The 18,183-nt window shown below is 33.7% G+C and overlaps 1 protein-coding gene across 22 annotated transcripts in view; it reads right to left on the bottom strand.

Annotated features, from left to right (window-relative positions):
• Window positions 1-18,183, bottom strand: part of mbl (splicing regulator muscleblind) — a 442,390-nt gene that overhangs the window by 160,915 nt on the left and 263,292 nt on the right. The gene's annotated exons all lie outside the window — the stretch shown is intronic.

An 18,183-nucleotide genomic window follows, 5' to 3' on the forward strand; every position in this document is an offset into this window, starting at 1 on the left:
CATTCGATGTAATTAATGGTAATGAAAATTTTCACTATAGATATAATATTGTTATATATAAACAAAAGACATAGACACAAGAAACATCGATATCTACGAAATGCTTTTAATATAAGGCTACTAGTTTCAAATTAGTTGCCAATATGGCGAGCAGCCATCTCCTCTCGCTCGTGCGCTGAAAGTTCAGCCGATATCCCAACACAAACGGCCGTCTATTTAGACTCCTCCGAAGGGGGAAAAATTACGTAATAAGAAAACGGTAATCGGATCGACACGTGCGCTTAAACGGCAATAAAGGAAAGTTGAAGTCTGGTCGGGCAGGAAGAGAAGTCTCTCTCTCCTTGCTACGCGGAAAGATCTCGATGGGTCGTAACACTCGTAGCGCGATATTAAAGCCGGATGGAATATTTCGGGGTCGTAGAGCAGCCGCTGGAAAATTGCTACGAAGCGTAGAGGTTCCACGAATTGGACATTTAATATGTATTATACGCTTATATTTTTGTCTATTGAAACAATTGTGTTAGTCGTAATAACATAATCTTACACGCTACAAAAATCACTACCAATACAATAAGTACATACATATATATATACGAGAACATCACTAAGTTCATAACGCTTATTCTATGAAGATAAAGCAATTTTACATGTGGATTGTCAATCATCACATTTCTTCTTTGTCTACGTTAGTAAGTATATTTAATGGTTATGAAACAAAGATATTATAGTTAAAATAAAAAAAACATGTAGCAATCATACCAGTGCATTAAATGAGTGACACTTTAATATGTATGTTTGTAGTCAAAACAAAAAGAGCGGTAATATTAGTCAGCAATTCCTCAATCATAACTAGATCAGTAGGGTCTGTTTTGATTTGTTAATTGCGACAATATCTCTTGTAACATATGTACGTCATTTGTATAAATTGTAAGGACAATGCATGAATCCTCACTCAATTCATCAAGTCCGTCACGAGACGCACTACTATTAATTGTCACGAGTCCTTCACTCGAAGTCTCTCAGTTAATTAATATAAGCAATATCTTGATCACATCATTTCACCAGTACATCACTACTCATGATTATAATCTCAAACTGGCATCTTTATCAAAGTATTATTGTATTCTTGTACTGACAAATAAATTCTGAGCCAAACATTCACGCAACAACGACCTTCTATCTCCTCCACACAATCTATCCCCAAAACCAACATCAAATATTATCATTAAAATCCAGTTCAACTGATAGATAAATTTAAGCTCCTTGAATTGTCATGCCAAATAAGTTTTATAATAATCAGTTGAGTCGATTTTCACTGGGGTAAATCCGCTAAATGGTTATCAATTACTAAAAGTAATAATGATATTGACTACGGAAATTGACGTGTACCGGGAAGGTACATTCGCGAATTCTATAATATGCTCAGTGACCCCCTGTCGTCTCGTAAGATTGAGAAGGCTGACTTTCTTGCACTATACCTCAACGACAGAACAAACCAGATATACCGAGGGTAATACCCAAACTGAGGATGTTAAACTGTGTATGCAGATACAATAGGATTCACGAAGCTAAAGTAGTCGAAGGGCCCCTAACCGGATAAAAGGAAGCAGACAATGATCCATATTGGGTTGACGTGCCGATTTGGATACCACGATGAATATCCCTAGTTGGCAAAAAATGTTTCACTAAGGGCAATTAATTCTGTATTTATTTTTCAATGTGTAGATAAAGCGTACATTTTAGATATGTTCAAATGTATAAATTAACTCATTTTAGGTAAATTCCCAAAAGTCGTAATCCATAGATTCAAAATATTTCCCAGAGCGGCAGCAGAGGTATGTATACTTTAGAATTTATGTTGGTGACCTCACCGAGGGATAATCTACCAGACCCAAAGAAATATAAGTAGAGTCACAAATAACGAACATTATGGGTACTGGGGCTTAGACTCCAGTTTCCAACCTGCGCACAGTGTAAAGGGAGTCTTCGGTCCTTACAGTGTATCTAATACGATTTAATGACGCTTGTAATGAGACAGTTAGGGCGGAAAATAAAGCGGGTTCACGGGGGCGGGGGCGGGGAGCGGACGGCGTTCGCGACAGGTAGGCGCCAGCCGCCCACGAATCTCGATAACACGCCGCGTTTCGCGTAAGGATTCCGATCATTCAAACGTTCACCCGTTTCTACAACATTCACCAACCAGTAAATGAACATAAAAACTCCTTTAAATAATTAAACACACCAGACTCAATTAAATTATAGCATTTGAATGTATATGATTTTGTCGAGTTTACAGAGGATGACATAGAATAAAAATAATCTTATAATATTTGGCATGTCGCGTGTGTATAAATATTGGCTAGACTCGGGTCTTCGTCGAAAGCAATTTTATCAGCGAATGCCTTCTCGGTTATCATTGCAATGAAAGTTTCGAAAGATTTATTGGATAACTGTTTTTAAAGTTATTACTCTAAAGATAGAATTTATATTAGAGTAAAATAAAAGATATTATCAGTCGCATAACCTAACGTTAATATGAAAAAGTAACACAAAAATCGCATGATGATGTTAATATGCAACGAAATAGTATGACAAGGAAATTCTATTATTATACGTATACAGTATCTAAAAACAATTAGAAGCTAAATGTAACGGTAGGTAGGTACCTAAATTAAATTATGTGTCACATTAGTAGAACAGTGTTTACGTTGTAATGAAAATATAGAAAAAATACTGTGAAAACATATAAAATTATGCATTACAATAATTGATTTATTTAGGTTATAATAGGCAGATTCAGGGGATTGTTATTGTTTACTAATATTATATTTACATAACTTGAGTTCTATATTATCATGTATAAATCTGTATTAAAACTGTCAACGACTTCTACGTATATTTCCCACCCCCATGGACTTAAAATTCGGTATACACGTGTTAATGAGATGAAAATATATTATATTTTAATTTGGAGGCGGTCCGGTTGAATTCCGAAATAAACAAATATGCTACAAGATCAAAATATTCATATTTTAACAACAGATTCTGTGATCATAGCAGCAGGACCTACCCATTTTGGTTACTTTTAGTTCAATAAATATCTCCCTATTTTCTGACGTTTCCGTTTATATAATGTAGTATTTTACTATATACATCTTGTTAGTGCTTGTCCGTTGATACAATACCACGAGACATGTTGTAATATGATATGTTTCTTTGCTTACATGTAAAACAATGTAGGTAGTGTGTATAATATAATCTTTGGTTAAAAAATAAACTCTGATGTTATTCAAGTAATACGTAAAAACTTGTTGGAGTGTTTTTGAGATCGCTATCCTCTGTTGGACAAAAAAAACACGGCTTCAAGTAGGTATACAAACGCAACATGGTCTTATTTCCGCACAAGTTGTAAGTCAACGTGATATCGCAATGATACTAAATTGCGCAACATTTTACAGAACCTGGTCGCAACGAGGGTTAGTGTAAAATTGACATCGCGAATAAAATAATGAAAATACATCTCGGTCCGCGGAATCGCTGACCGAGACACGGCGATAATGTCGCCAAGTGGCACATGTCATGTTAGCGCAACACTGAATTCAGAGTTGAATTAGGTCGGGAAATATTTCATGAATAACCTGCATCCTCGTTATTTCCCGCAATGTTTTCGATTTGGTCGAATACAACAAAAATTTACATGTTGAAATTAATATGTAAGTAGGATCTGAGCATTAATAATTGTGAAAGCTTGTTTATATTAATAGATAATATTTTGAACCAACGTGCAGACCATAGATAATAGACAACATTCAATAGAAAATACATAGTGCCAGCCGCTAAAAACAAAAAAACACGCGATTTTGACATGAATCGAAAATTTGTAGGCATGTATAGAAAATGATAAAAAACGTTCATTGAGTGATGCAGGTGTCGATGCATTGCAGTACAACGTGAGGTGGCCTCATTGTTGTTTTGGTGATTTTGGCAGATTTTGCTAACTGAATATGTTCGTTTAAAGGTTCAAAATGTGCTACGGGATGGAGCATCAGTCTGATAAATTTTTTTACACCAAGAACAACGATATTACAGGTTGTTTTCCCGTCGCGGCAGCTTACTGTGACGTCACGTGATAGTACACGACATGCATCCCAATATAATATTTCGCGCTTTAGTGTCTTCAGTGGTATAATTGGAACCGCATTGTATTAACTAAAATAAAACACAATATTGTGTGCTTTTTCCACATGATTCGGTTTTGTCCACTTCAATGGGAGATTGTCAAGTGTGTTCATTTGTTGACAATGTCTTTGTGTTTTTGTGTGTTTTTTATTATATTTAATGAGTCTAATTAGAATGGTAATTTAATTATTATTAAGTAGGCAATAACCGTAGTAGATGTTCTCCTAAGCATTGCATTAGTCTATTAATACTATCGACCGAAGGTACTTGATGGAATTTGAATTTAAATTCTAATGGATTTAAATTTTGTACTATTCCATTTGAGTCACTTTTTGAGACTCGAAATGCGAAACCCGGGTCGCAAAAAACGACTCAAATGGAGTACAAAACTTAAATCTATTAGAAATGTATTAGTCCATAGGGCTTTGTTTCGTATCCTAAAATGAATAGTCAAAAAAAATGTTTAATATATTATGAAACATTGAAGAAATATAATGCGGCTCTGGTTTTATTATTCTTAACCAAGTCTCTTCTTCTTTTTTTTTAGATGAAAACAATAAACATGACACGGCAATTGTATTTTTGTTATATTGATTGCAACAAAGAAACGAAAGTGAGCCTGACACTTGACACCGGTGCTGCACAACAAACATGGCGGAGCGAGCGAGTCGTGACGCCACGATCGTTTTCCCGCGCGCGTGAACGCCGAACTAACGCCGCAGAATCACGACAGATGTCGCGCGAGATGACCCCGTTCGATTGAAATTGGCGGCAATCGCCATGATGGATAGCTTCACACAATGGGATCAGCTGTTGGCTTATTGGCAGCCATATTGTTTCAGACAGCTTTTTCCGATTGATGTAGGTAAGTAACATAACAATAATAAAACGTCATTTTACGTAGGTACTATTTTCATTAGTTGGCGTTCTGTTTTTTAAAGCTCGGTCTAGTAGAGAAAGGATGCATAAATAATAACCTAACTCTATCTGTTTCGGTACCTAACGTACAAATTAATGGAGACATTGCGAAGGTACTTGAAATAGCGTGACAAATTGATTACATTTTAAAAACCATCGTACTTACGTCATTTATAAAAAAACGTTATTTACACAACAAAAAGCAGAATAACACAAAAATAATTTCTTTTCGCATACCTTAACAATATTATCATTTATTTGATGTAATATGTACCTATTTAACTAAAATATTTATAAAGAAAACTTGTAGGAAAATATTAGATACAATGTTTTCAAAGAAAGTTGTAGTATAATTTCTTTAAAATCATGTGGCTTTGTGAGTTATTTTATATGTTCACATTATTAATACACGGGCACTGCCTTGATGTTTTAGAAACAACGACTACCTAATAGACTAGGTATATTTTAAAACAACGAATAATTCACAATTTTAGAGAATGGAACATTCTTTATTGAGCATACATAATTTGAAAACACCTCACATACGTCGAAAAAATATGACACCCGGCGGGACTCGAACCCACATCCATCGGATTCTAGCCAATGTGGCCACCTGTGTATTACCTAATTACGACGAAACTAACTATTTTTTCAAGGTTTTTTTCTACTTGTACTTATGTGTATGTGGTGTTTTCAAATTATGTGTGTTGAATACCTCTAATAATTAATATATATATGCAATTAACATTTTTAAATCTTAATTTAATAACTTCTCCGTACTAAAATCGTTGAATATAACGTGTACATTAATTTGATAAATCTATACCTATTTCTATTAATAATTATGTAATCATAATAATAGGTATTATCAAATAGTTTCACATTGTACCTAATAACGTAAATATGCCCGAGGCATTATTGCTTTATTCTTATTATTGTATTATTATGCTATTATTCTTAAAACAAAATTATTTTTAAAAACAACAGATAAATCAGAAAAAAACCTGCCCACACTATGAGAACCAATTATTTTAGTATATACCTATAAGCAATTATTTTATCGAAAGTTTAAACGAAGGCAATAATGTCGAATTCAGATAAATTTCACAAGATTATCTTATTTTTTCTTCATGAATTTATATTGAAAGGTATGCCATGGATAGACAGTATGTACCTACTGCGAAGGTATTATGTAAAAAAAAAATGAGGCAGGATTCTAAACCATGTTTCACACCATTTGTATGTGTACTCACTTAATATTTATAAAATATTATAATTAATTCATAATACAGCGTGAAAAGATGTCTTTACTCGAGCATCTGAGTGACGCAAGTTGTTCGGGATTTTGCTACTGTTTCCACGCGATCACTCCACGGATAAATTCACCTGCTTCGTCTTCTTTTCATCCAGCTAAACCGCGTATTGCCTTTGTTGTGCATGATGTATTACAGTTGGAGTTTTCGTAATATTATAAAGATCTTTAGAAAATATACCTACATACATAATCGCTGGCATTCTTAATCACACAATTGTTTGATAGGAAAGATTAATAACAGAATAGAACTTTGGAAGAAAATAATAACAATTAAAATATAATTTTGTGGTTAACAAAATGTATACCTACTAGAGAACACAGGTTATATTTTTCATTTGGAATAAGTAGATCTTAAATAGGTTTACTAAAGTAATCATATAAAATCAATTGCCTTCAAAGATAAGATTTAAAAAAAGCACTCGAATTATTTGACAAGTCAAATTCCTTTCTCATCCATCCTTGGCATGGAGGAAAAAGCATTATGCAGCGACACGGAATAGCAGTCGGCCCGACTGAAGAGGTCTCCGCAGAAGTGGCGGTTTAGCCCTCTCTCGGCGGAGGATGGTCCTCCAAGATGCGGCGAGGGTCCGCGTAGAGACCGCCTCTTCACTTCCGTGCTAGGGGAAGTCTTAGAAAACTAGCCCCGTTGGCTTTTGGTAGGACGTATGTACATGTAGGCGACTATGTCTTTTGAAACGTGGTCGTTTTCGCAACGAGTGTTGCATATAATATAAATTGAATATTTAATTAAACTACTATAAAAATAAAACGTAATAATAAAGAAACAACTGTAAATAATATTCGTTTAAGAATATCGCATGCACTTGGACAATCATCTAGTATATTTGAAAGTTTCCCTACCCTTATGATGCTAACGTCAGAATTATTATTATACGTAACTACTATGCATTACAACATACAGCACACGTTATTCCTTTGGGATTCAGGAACAAACCGCCGTACGGCAATTGTATCCTACAAAAGGAATAGTTATATAGACTGCAAAGGTAAAAGCAGCAGGCGGATTGATAGTGCCTCTATTCACCACACAACTTTATATCGATTTATGAAGAACCCCTCTGGTTCAACAGTACGAGTCGACTCACTACATCAACTCATAGGCTTGTAAAAGATTGCATAATATATTATGAGAACCAGATGTGATAGAAATCTTAAATTACACTATTGAAACTGATTTTATTCTGTTACAAATGAATCTATCAAGCGGCTGTTACAATTGGTGAGTTAATTATTATTGCAATAATTATCTCCTATTATTTTCATCCCTTTAAAACGAAGTTTTATTATTGATTGACAACAAGGCTTCGATGGGGTTTACAATACCGGTATCCCAGTATATTTCGATACCGAAATACAGGTTTTAAAAATCAGACAATACCGATATATTCGGTAATGACATGGAAACAAAATGTATTAATTAACATACAATTTTTAATAGGACTGTAGGTACATTTTTTTGTCTGGTTTACTTCCGTTGTCCTTGGTGACTGACTAGCAATGACATGTGCAGATTTTCGAAATACACTATTGTAGGTAAGTACTTCCCTAAATTAAAATTTATCCCAATGTTTTCGCTATTCGCCTTGCGGGTTTTAAAAGTTGACATGTATGTTTTTATAGATAGATATTTCTGTTTTTTCCCATATATTTCACGAAGACCGGTATTAATAACGGTATTCAACAGGAAATACCGAAAAACCGGTATTGGTATTTTCATTTGGTATTGCAATACCTAGCCTCATATAATAACGTTGCTAGAACTTAATAGAATGTAACAGTGATTACATTATGTGTATTAACGGTAAATCACTTATTCTGGCAGGATATGCAATTTGTACACTATTATGAAAAGCACCAAGATTGTAGAATTTATGTAAATAATTATACCGCACGAGAATTAATTCTGTTAAAGTTAAAAAATTCTTGTTATATTTCTTCCATATTTTAACTGATTTAGTTTAGTATAACCCTATATTTAACATAGTTTTATAAAACTATAGCTAACACTGTTATTGGGGATGGCAATGATAGCTTTTGATAAGCTAGATGTATATATATTAATATTAGATGGTAAAGATAAAACGCTGGAATCAATGCTATGCATTATATGAATGTATAAACACTATACATAAAATTATCAATTTATATTCACGTACTGGGCAGTATCTATTGTAGGGGTATTGAATATACTAGGTTGGTAAAAAATAAATAAAAAATATGCAATGCACCCACGTACAGCATGAGCATGAAGTCTTTTTAAAACTGTATCTCCTTTGAGTATCGCGGATTGCATCTTTCCCCGAGGCGAGAAACGAATTTCAATAGCAGTTTTATGCAACAAAATGCCAACGGATACAAGTACCAAGCGAATAATATAAGATTATTTTTCACGCAGGTTATAAATAATATTGTTCACGAAAGCGTACAAAAGATTTTCAATCATTCACAAAGAAAACTTTACTGTACTTGATTTGCAAAGTTTATATAAGTACTAAAAAAATAACAAGAAATAATATAAAATGATATGGAAGGGTATCTGGACAGTGGACTGGTTAAGATTAAAATATTAATAAATGAATACGGAATCAAACAACACATAGTATGTGTGTATTAAATATTGTCAATCTGATGAAATGGCAATAGGCCTGCTGCCTAGTGAATTCAGTAGTTACATGTCAGGTGTCGTATTTTTTAAAGGTATGTATATCCGAGGTGTTTTAAAATGATGGATGTTTAATGTCAATTTACGCTATTCGTAGACATTGCATTATAGGCAGCGTTGCCAATTTAGTGTTATTCTTGACAGATCTAGCATTTTTCGATTGGCATCTACCTAGCTTGCAAAAAACGCATCTAGCTTGTGACGTTTTTTGATGCCTCCAACAGATTTAAATGTGCTGAAAGAACGCTAGATATTTAGTTTATTTTGTTAATTTATTTTCATGCGCATCAAATTTCCGACTATGAGATACTTAGGTAGATCGGTACTTATTTTAGTGAGAAATGAAACATGATGAAACAATTTCGTGCATTATTTCATGTTTTTTGTATCTTATTCCGAATCTCCGTGTATATAAAATAATAGTTTAACAATAATTAATAATTTAAGCGGTATGTTCTTTAATTCGCTATGTCTGTCCTACAAGAAAGAAGCTCTAGTCTTGAAACATGAAACGAACCTTGAAAGCCGTTGACACAATATATGTGTTTGTTGTCAATTTTGAAATATATTTCTCTTAAAATGTGTGGTTTTCACACTTTTCGATTTTTACACTTTTTTTTCGATACGCGAAAGCAAAGGTATTGACTTCGTCCTTGGTAGAATAAGTAAAATTACTTGGAATTTAATTTACACAACATCTTGAGTTTTTCTTGCCAAATGGCTTGTTTTCAAACCCCATGTGGTATGTTTGTATACAGTTGGCAACACTAATAGTAGGTGTTTGTTAGTAACGAAATATTGCCACTGATTTGCCGTTTCGTCAATTGAGACCCTTGACAAAGTTAAGGGTGGAATTTGTATCGCAACGTCTTTCAAAAACAGCGACACCAGGCGAACAAATATTTTTCCCTACTACGACGCGACGCTCGGGAAACAAAATTTGTTTACTTGGCGATTTTCTTGAAACTCCAAACATATGAGACGGAATCGCACGAAACAGAGAGCCCGCATATCGCAAGACAGGCGGTGTGAAGCTTTCCCCTTTGTCTGGGGCAGAGATTGTCAATTTATTATTGTTTGAGTTAAACAGCATACTAACACGGAAACCTTCGTAATGTTACGAAATTCAACATAGAAGAACACTATTCAGACGAGATAATCCTATCGTGAGATATTTTGTATGAGATAACGAGTAAACAAAATAAATTCAGTCAACAGTGCACACTCAAAAACTTATTGAAATCATGAGAAAATATTGACATATACAAAGTTACCTATCACGTAAGACTAATACAGGCATATCTAGTAATAAATGTTAGGTCTAATTCAGTGCTCGACAAATAGCGAGCAGCGAACAATTTGAAGGGGCCGCATTCGAACATTCTTATGAACATTTTTAATTATCAGATCGGTGGACTATTAATAAAGCTTGTATCTGATTATGGTTGGAGCATTCCATTAGGCATCTTATAGAAACTAAAATAAAAAAAAACTTTATTAAATGGGGTAATCCAGTAAAATCAATGCCTTTCAAAGGGTAGATAATAAAATTCAATTACTATTACCTATAAGAGATGTCAAACCAGTTATCCTCAGAATGGATGTTATATTAATGTCGACATTCTTAGTTAGAAATTTACCGAAGCCGTTGAGCCAATACACATTGAAAAATTAATAAAACGTGGTTTTTTAAACAGACAAGAAATTCTATATAAAAAAAAATATTCACATTTATTACCTATTTATTATTATTCTTCAGAGGGCATTGTAATCTAATGTTAGAATAAAGTGAAAAATATTTATTTTATATACACGTTAGATGGATTTATTTAGGTAGGCACTGAAATATTTGATTCGCCGTTTATATAATATGTATTCAAATACAATTATTTAGTTCAATCAAACGAAAATTTTATGGATGTCATAATTAAAATATAATTCTACATCGAAAATATATATAAATGTGACCCTACTCGGCGACGGCTTTCACTGGATGAGGGAATGAGTGCAGACATGAATCGGTTTTGAATATAGTGACAAGTACATAAGATGCAGGGTACAGTACCTGTGACATTAATGGTAATATAAGCAGTGACTATAATTCGACCACGCACCCACGGCTATAGAGATGGACGCTCTACCAATACTCCAACGAGGGCTCCAACATTCACAAAAATATGCCAGATATGTAAAGAAAATAACGTGGTAGAAAAAAGGAAAAGTTTTCAGCTGTTTGCGTTGTCCATGAACACGAAATTTACCACCATACATCAGATACAATTTTTGCAAACAAATGCCAATTCAAAAATGCTAGATCTGGCAAAAAACGCTAAGTTGACAACGCCGTCCATAGACAGTCTAATATACCCAATATGTGAACATTGCTGATTGAGGTTAATGTACTGCGTAAATAAGAGACGATGACAAAAAAACGAATTGATACAATAAATCAACAAAAGAAACAAAAAATAAACAACTAGGCACGTTGTATCAAATGAAGGGGAAAAGGGGTGTGTGTATATCTGACAGGAAAAACTCATCAAAAGTTGTAGGGGTAATTTATCGTAATAATACGTCATTCAGATCGATTGTATCGCTTCAATACACTCTGTTGATGAGATTGGAAGAAAATACTTTTAGAAAAACTCAAAATTCTCGCAAACAGCCGCCGAGAAAGCTTTTATTGTATTCTAAGCGAATTTTGTGAAAAAATAATACTTCGCAAATTTAGTAAAATGAAAATAAAAATACTTACCTCTGTTGCCATCATTATCTCAATCAGCGATTTCTAAAGTGGGGTAAATGCCGCCCTGGGTGAGCTGAAAGACATGCGAGCAGTGGGCAGGGTAGACTAATCAAAATAGACAAAGAACACAAATCGATAGTATTTTATCTGCGCGACATATTTTTTACGCGTTTTGAAGACATCTATATATAAGGGCAGATAAAATAACACAAATCGCGTATTAATGATTTTAGTGTCATTTTACGTGTTTGAAGTAATCAAATCTTCTGCTTATCTATGAACAAACAGTAATTAAATAGTTTATCACCATACTATGTGTTGAGTAATGACACGTTCTACTTTTACAAGAATATAAATCTCATTATATATGAAATGATTTGATTATTGTAATTCAATTTTCAACATATTATATTGACTCACACAATATTCTCTAAATAATGGCGTTAGTCAGGAAACGTTGCAGAAACTTCAATCTTATTAAATAATATGATCCTGTTTCACTACACAAAATAATATAATTGGTGATTTGTTTAAGTTACAGTTTTAATTAATGTATATGATAATAAATATAGTTTCCGTTATATGCGTCAACACTAAATCGAGGGCTTAGTGTCAAACAACACTATCTACAAAAGTGCAACTTTACAGGAGAGCCAAAAATCGTTATTTTAGATTTTTGTAACTCAACAAGGGAAATGTTTATTTAAAACCTAATGTTAATATTTTATAATTTATTGTGTATTGTACATTTATCTTGCTTATGCTGATGTTAAAATTTATAGGGATAGTTTAAAAAATATATGAAAACAAGGGTAACTTATGTAGTTAGTGTTAAACTTTACTGGCGATTTAATAAGAAATTAGAAAAGATTGACATAACGTTGTTTGACTATCATGTAGCCATAAATGTAAAATAACGTTATCTCAAAAAAAAAAAAACACTTTTTTGTAGATAACGTTGTCTGACTTTAAGCACTCGAAATGTTGTCGTAGTTTGTTGTGTATGTGTTATTTATTTATTTAATATTTCCATCACTTTTTTATTTGTATGAATTGTGGAAATAAATTGTGACGAAGGTGCTATAATAATATTATGTCCAATAATAGATACCCGTGGTGATCGTAATGTTATTGTCGTTTTTAGTTGAATTTTAGTAAATTCATTCTTTAAAACACATTCTGTAAAATATTTGAAATGAATATTGTTCACTATTTTGTGAAAACTATATTAATTGTAAATGCGATACAGGCACGCACATAGGGTAGGGGGTCCTCGAGTCCAGTCTCCCCCCTACAGGAACGAAAAAAATACAAAGTATTTAAATGAATGACGTATTCGTTCTTGTTCTTAGTGCGAACATCATGACTGAGGATCATGGCCAGGATGATTAGGGCCGTCGAGCATGTAGTAGAAGGAAATATGTAGTAAATAGGTTTACATCCCTAAAATTTGTTTACAACTAAGGCCAATGAAACTATCAATATATTATTATATTATTTCCTCTAACAATTTATTATCATTCGCTTTGCTCATAAATTAACTACACACCTTTAACACCTGCAGCGCATTTTGGTTAAATGTTGATTAACATAGAATAAAATAACGTTGGGTCGCAAGCAACTCGTAGGTGAGCATCCGTAGTTATAGATACATATGCCAGCTGTTCGCCGTGAGATTCAAAGCGTGGAGTGTCTGGGTATGATGAATGTACTCGGAAGTAATGGCAACGTGTAGGTTTTGTTAACCCCCATTCTGCGGCCGTAAAAAAATCAATAATAAATATTATTCTAATGGATTTAAGTTTTGTAGTAGTAATGGGTTTTCCTTTCAGCATCTACAGGCACTATGCGCACTCACCAATATTAAATGCATTCAAGTAAAAATTCCATCAAGTACCCCTCGGTCGATACTACACCTACATATTAAAATTATAAATTATATATTATGGTTTTTTTAATGGACCCCCCATACCATTTTCTTTGTGCGCGCCTGATACGATATTATGATTGATGGTAAGGATACTATACTGACAAAGATAGCATAGAAGTACTTCAGGACAAGTTACTGGACGATTTGATACTACGATAAAACTGTGTCAAAAAACCCTTCTTGACGTATTACGCCGCACTATCCGGTGAAGTCATTTCCGTGATTAGATCGAACCTGAAAACGCTGGGGAAAAACGAAGTGCGTAGCATTTCCAGCGCGGACCGCAGACGGGGCGCGAGGTCTCGGCGGGGGCGGGGGTAGGCGGGCGGGCGCCACAAGGGCGACACGCCAAGCCGCCCACACCCTCGTCGAATTAACATGGGCGGATAACAATAATCGCAGCTCGCCGGACGGGGAAATGCGAATATCATGTTCGCTCTCCTCGCGGCCGGAGTGCGTTCGGCTTGAGGGACACGATTATGGGGACGTTGTCGCCGCGGGGACGAAGCATTTACCAGGAGAAAAACAATATTCCGTACGAAAGAATTCCTAGTAATACATGTACTGTTTTAACGAACTATAATATAGCGAATAAGAATTGAAGTACTTGATTGTAATAGGGATAACGTTTAATTAGGGATTGCAATATCAGTATTTGAAAACCGGTATTCCAGTATTTATCAATACTGAATTAACGGTTTTAAAAATCCAAAATACCGGAATTTTCGGTATAAGAGAGCACACTCGTTTACGTTTTTGAAAATGAATTATAAGTTATGTGCTGCTAGTGCAAATGCAACTACTAATGCAAATATATTGAGTGAATCCAACAGAGGTGAAAAAATAATAAAAGAAATTTCATCAAATATATTTATGTAGAAAAAGCGTTGAATTTAAGAAGCTTTTCCTGCAGCCGGACTTATTTGCACTTGATGAACTTTTGAGGGCTTTTGTTAAAATTATCAATATATTCAAATTATTTGTAAAAAATCACTAGTTCTACAATTATTATGATTAATACATATTTTTAAATGTCAACATAATAAATGCATGTATGTAGGTTTTTGCTATAAAATATTTTTTTAAACGATTTTAAGTGCAACCAGGTTTACTCGAAGAGCTTATACTTTTTGCTTAAAACATTTTTACTTCTTTCTATACTGGTATGCACCTATTAATTATCATACTGCCACGAGTGTTACACTTAATTCGCATGCAAAAGAGATAATAATGTGGTATCACATGATGCTGTCTACCGTGCGGTTGGCGCATTTGAAAGCACCATTATTATGGATTCAGTAAATAAATAGGATACATTCATAATTACTTTTATTGATTTAATCTACCTGTTGCCATAACCATTATTGCTTTTTATTGTAATATATTTTGTATTGACGCATTGCTTTCTATCCAGTATTTTTTATATTATACTGTTTTAACACTATTTCTTTGTTTTTAATTTTAAATATCATGTTGTGAACGTCTTACAATAATAATTTGTGAAGTTCACTACATGTAAAAAAAAGATTGATTGATTGATTCTATTGCATAATGGCACATATACCAATAACCAATCAATGAATCTAATTATACGCTGGCTGCTCGGTACTGGTCCCTATGGGATCAAATATTTAATGGTGTGGGACTTGTTATGTGATAGTATCTCTTTCATGCTTTACAAACAGTTTCCCGTTAGTTTAAGACAGCAACGTCAACACATAGGAACCGATTAATAGCAGTAACATTAAAATAATTTGTTTTGAAAAATCTGACATTGAGTATGCAGTGGAAATAATGTAGGTATTTATAAGAATATCCAGCGTGAAAAAAATGTAACATCTCAAAATACTCCTATGTTTTTAATATATTATTATGATTTAGAAGAGTATAGCTGATCTCAAAAGATACCGCACGCCATTGGTAATTAAATTTCCTTTGTACTTAGTAGCTACTTCTCTATGTAACCTGTATAGTGTTGGTTTGATAACTGTGACAGTTTTCTGAGTTTGCAGTTTCGATATTTTATTTAGTGACAGGGTTGATTTATTATGTAGCTAATGCGCGGCACCGTGGCTCATCCATTAGAATGCAACAGGACAGATTTCGAGATGGTTTGATATCTAGAACATCGCTCCAAATAGCACTTTATTCGAAGTGACACCTGTAAGTTTAGATTTTCCGTGTATTCACTGAATCAAAATACAGTCAACGGTCACATGACCCATGAGTAGAGCTGGGTGTTTTCCGACAAAATCTCAATCTCGAGATTTGGGATTTCCAGAAAAGAATTCTCGAGATATCGGTATCGAGGAGAAAACCTGTAAAAATCCTAAAATCAGTGTAAAAACAGACAAATTCCAAAAAAATATGATTTTCTTTATTTGCATAAGAAGACTAAACAATATACAAGTAGGAAAACAAAGATAATTCAAAACATTACTTATTAAAATGGAATATCAAATCACACAGACTGTCAATCGCTGCGTCTAACAATCACGTATGCTTTTGAGACACAAAATTCCCTGATGTTGCAAAAATTGCGCTCATTTTAAGTCAACGCTGGCTTAATTATTGTGTTAAATCAGTCTTTGAACGTTTTGTGTTTTCTATCCAATTTTTTCATATAGAAAATCGTTTTTTCAATTAATATTTGATTATAAAGAAATCCCGAATCCCGAGAAAAGATTCTCGATCCGGGAATTCCCGATATGGTAAAAATTTCAATTCTCGAGATTCGGGATGGAAAATCTCAAAAATTTCTCGAGAATTCCCGTCGGGAAATTCGCGAACCCCAACTCTATCGATGGGTGGACTGAATATGTGCATTGATTCACATCGAAAAGCTACAGTACACACGTGTTTACTATGTTAATATATACTGTACAGGTATATTAAAAATACAGGTCTGTATGGACAATATCCCCAATCTAGGGGTACGAACTTGGCCTAACTCGCTCGCTTAGCCTGCTATTTTTTTTGTAATACATAGTATTTTTGCACTTAGGTGTTTCATTCAAGCCATCAAACACCTAAATAGATTCAGCGGTGTGAATGTATACAATGTTATAGGTATTACGTTACATTATGACGTATTTCACTATATTGCAGTGCATTCAGATGTATAGGTTAATGCAGTCAAATATAGTGAATGAAAAAGCATCATCAATGAGAAATGTTAAATATCACGTCATGTATTTATAGCTTATAAATAATATAAGCTTATAAATAAGAAAAGTAGCAGCACTTTGACGTTGGTAATTCGCGGTAATTAGTGGGTAGATTATTTGGGAATCAAGAATCGGGCCATTTGACACGCACACCCTGTCCAATCGGGCCTCAGTTCTGAGAAGTTCATCAGACCAGTGGAAAATAATCCGTCGTCGCAGGCTTGTTAATACGACTATGAAAGTTCCAGTCACGATTCATTCTGATTGTGGAAACAGGGTTGAGAATAAACAGTAGGTGTATTGCAATGATCAGACGGATGCCAAGAAGATAGATAATATTAACATGGTTTATTAAAACATATATTATAATAAGTATGTTCCGTGATAATAGACTTATTTATTGTGAAGATGTTCAATGACAACAGAAAAAAATAGTTAAAATAAGGCACTTTTAGAACAAACACTGTATATCGTTATGTAAAAACAATAACATATTTTTTTTTTTAACAATGTAATTTTTTAACATGTAGTTTTTGTTATACATATGTAACTACATAGGTATATATATTATACATATATACCCATATGTTGAGGTGAAGAAAAACCACGTAGATTTATAAGGCAAAGGAAAAGAAGATATGTGCAATATTTTATAGTAACACTGTCAAAAAGTGTCTTTTAAATTGATTAGGTATGTATTTACACCCACGATGGCCGCGCGGCTTAAACGACGGCCTCTAGTGTTGTGGGTCCCAGAATCGAATCCTGGGTCTGGCAAGTACCTACACATATTGTTTTTCAATTTGTGTATGAGTCAGAGTATGGACCTAATAGGTTGAGCAAGTGGCTAGCATCCATCTCTCGTAAAAACAAAATCTGTTAATACAAGCCTCCACTCTGTGGAGGCCCATATGATCCTACTAGGACCGGACATGGTTGTAATAATAATAATGTATTACAATTACAGTATTACACTTATAACGATGAATTCATATTTTCAGCGTGGATCGTAATATAATATGCACCTTCTACAGAGGTTTTATGAGAGATGTATCTTACTTGCTCAACCTATTATGTCCAACACATATTGAAAAGTACACTGTATCTACTTATAAATAAAATTGACGATTTCTATAAAAAATACAAAGGAAATCTTTTTAAAAATTAGATTAAATTGGGTTTTTTTAAATTTAAAAAAAAAATCTTTAACACTCATTATCTTTATATAATATAACTCAGTAATTT

The sequence above is a fragment of the Rhyacophila brunnea genome, unplaced genomic scaffold (genome assembly GCF_057557595.1).
Source record: "Rhyacophila brunnea isolate RB1 unplaced genomic scaffold, BYU_Rbru_1.0 scaffold_5, whole genome shotgun sequence".
Taxonomy (NCBI): Eukaryota; Metazoa; Arthropoda; class Insecta; order Trichoptera; family Rhyacophilidae; genus Rhyacophila; species Rhyacophila brunnea.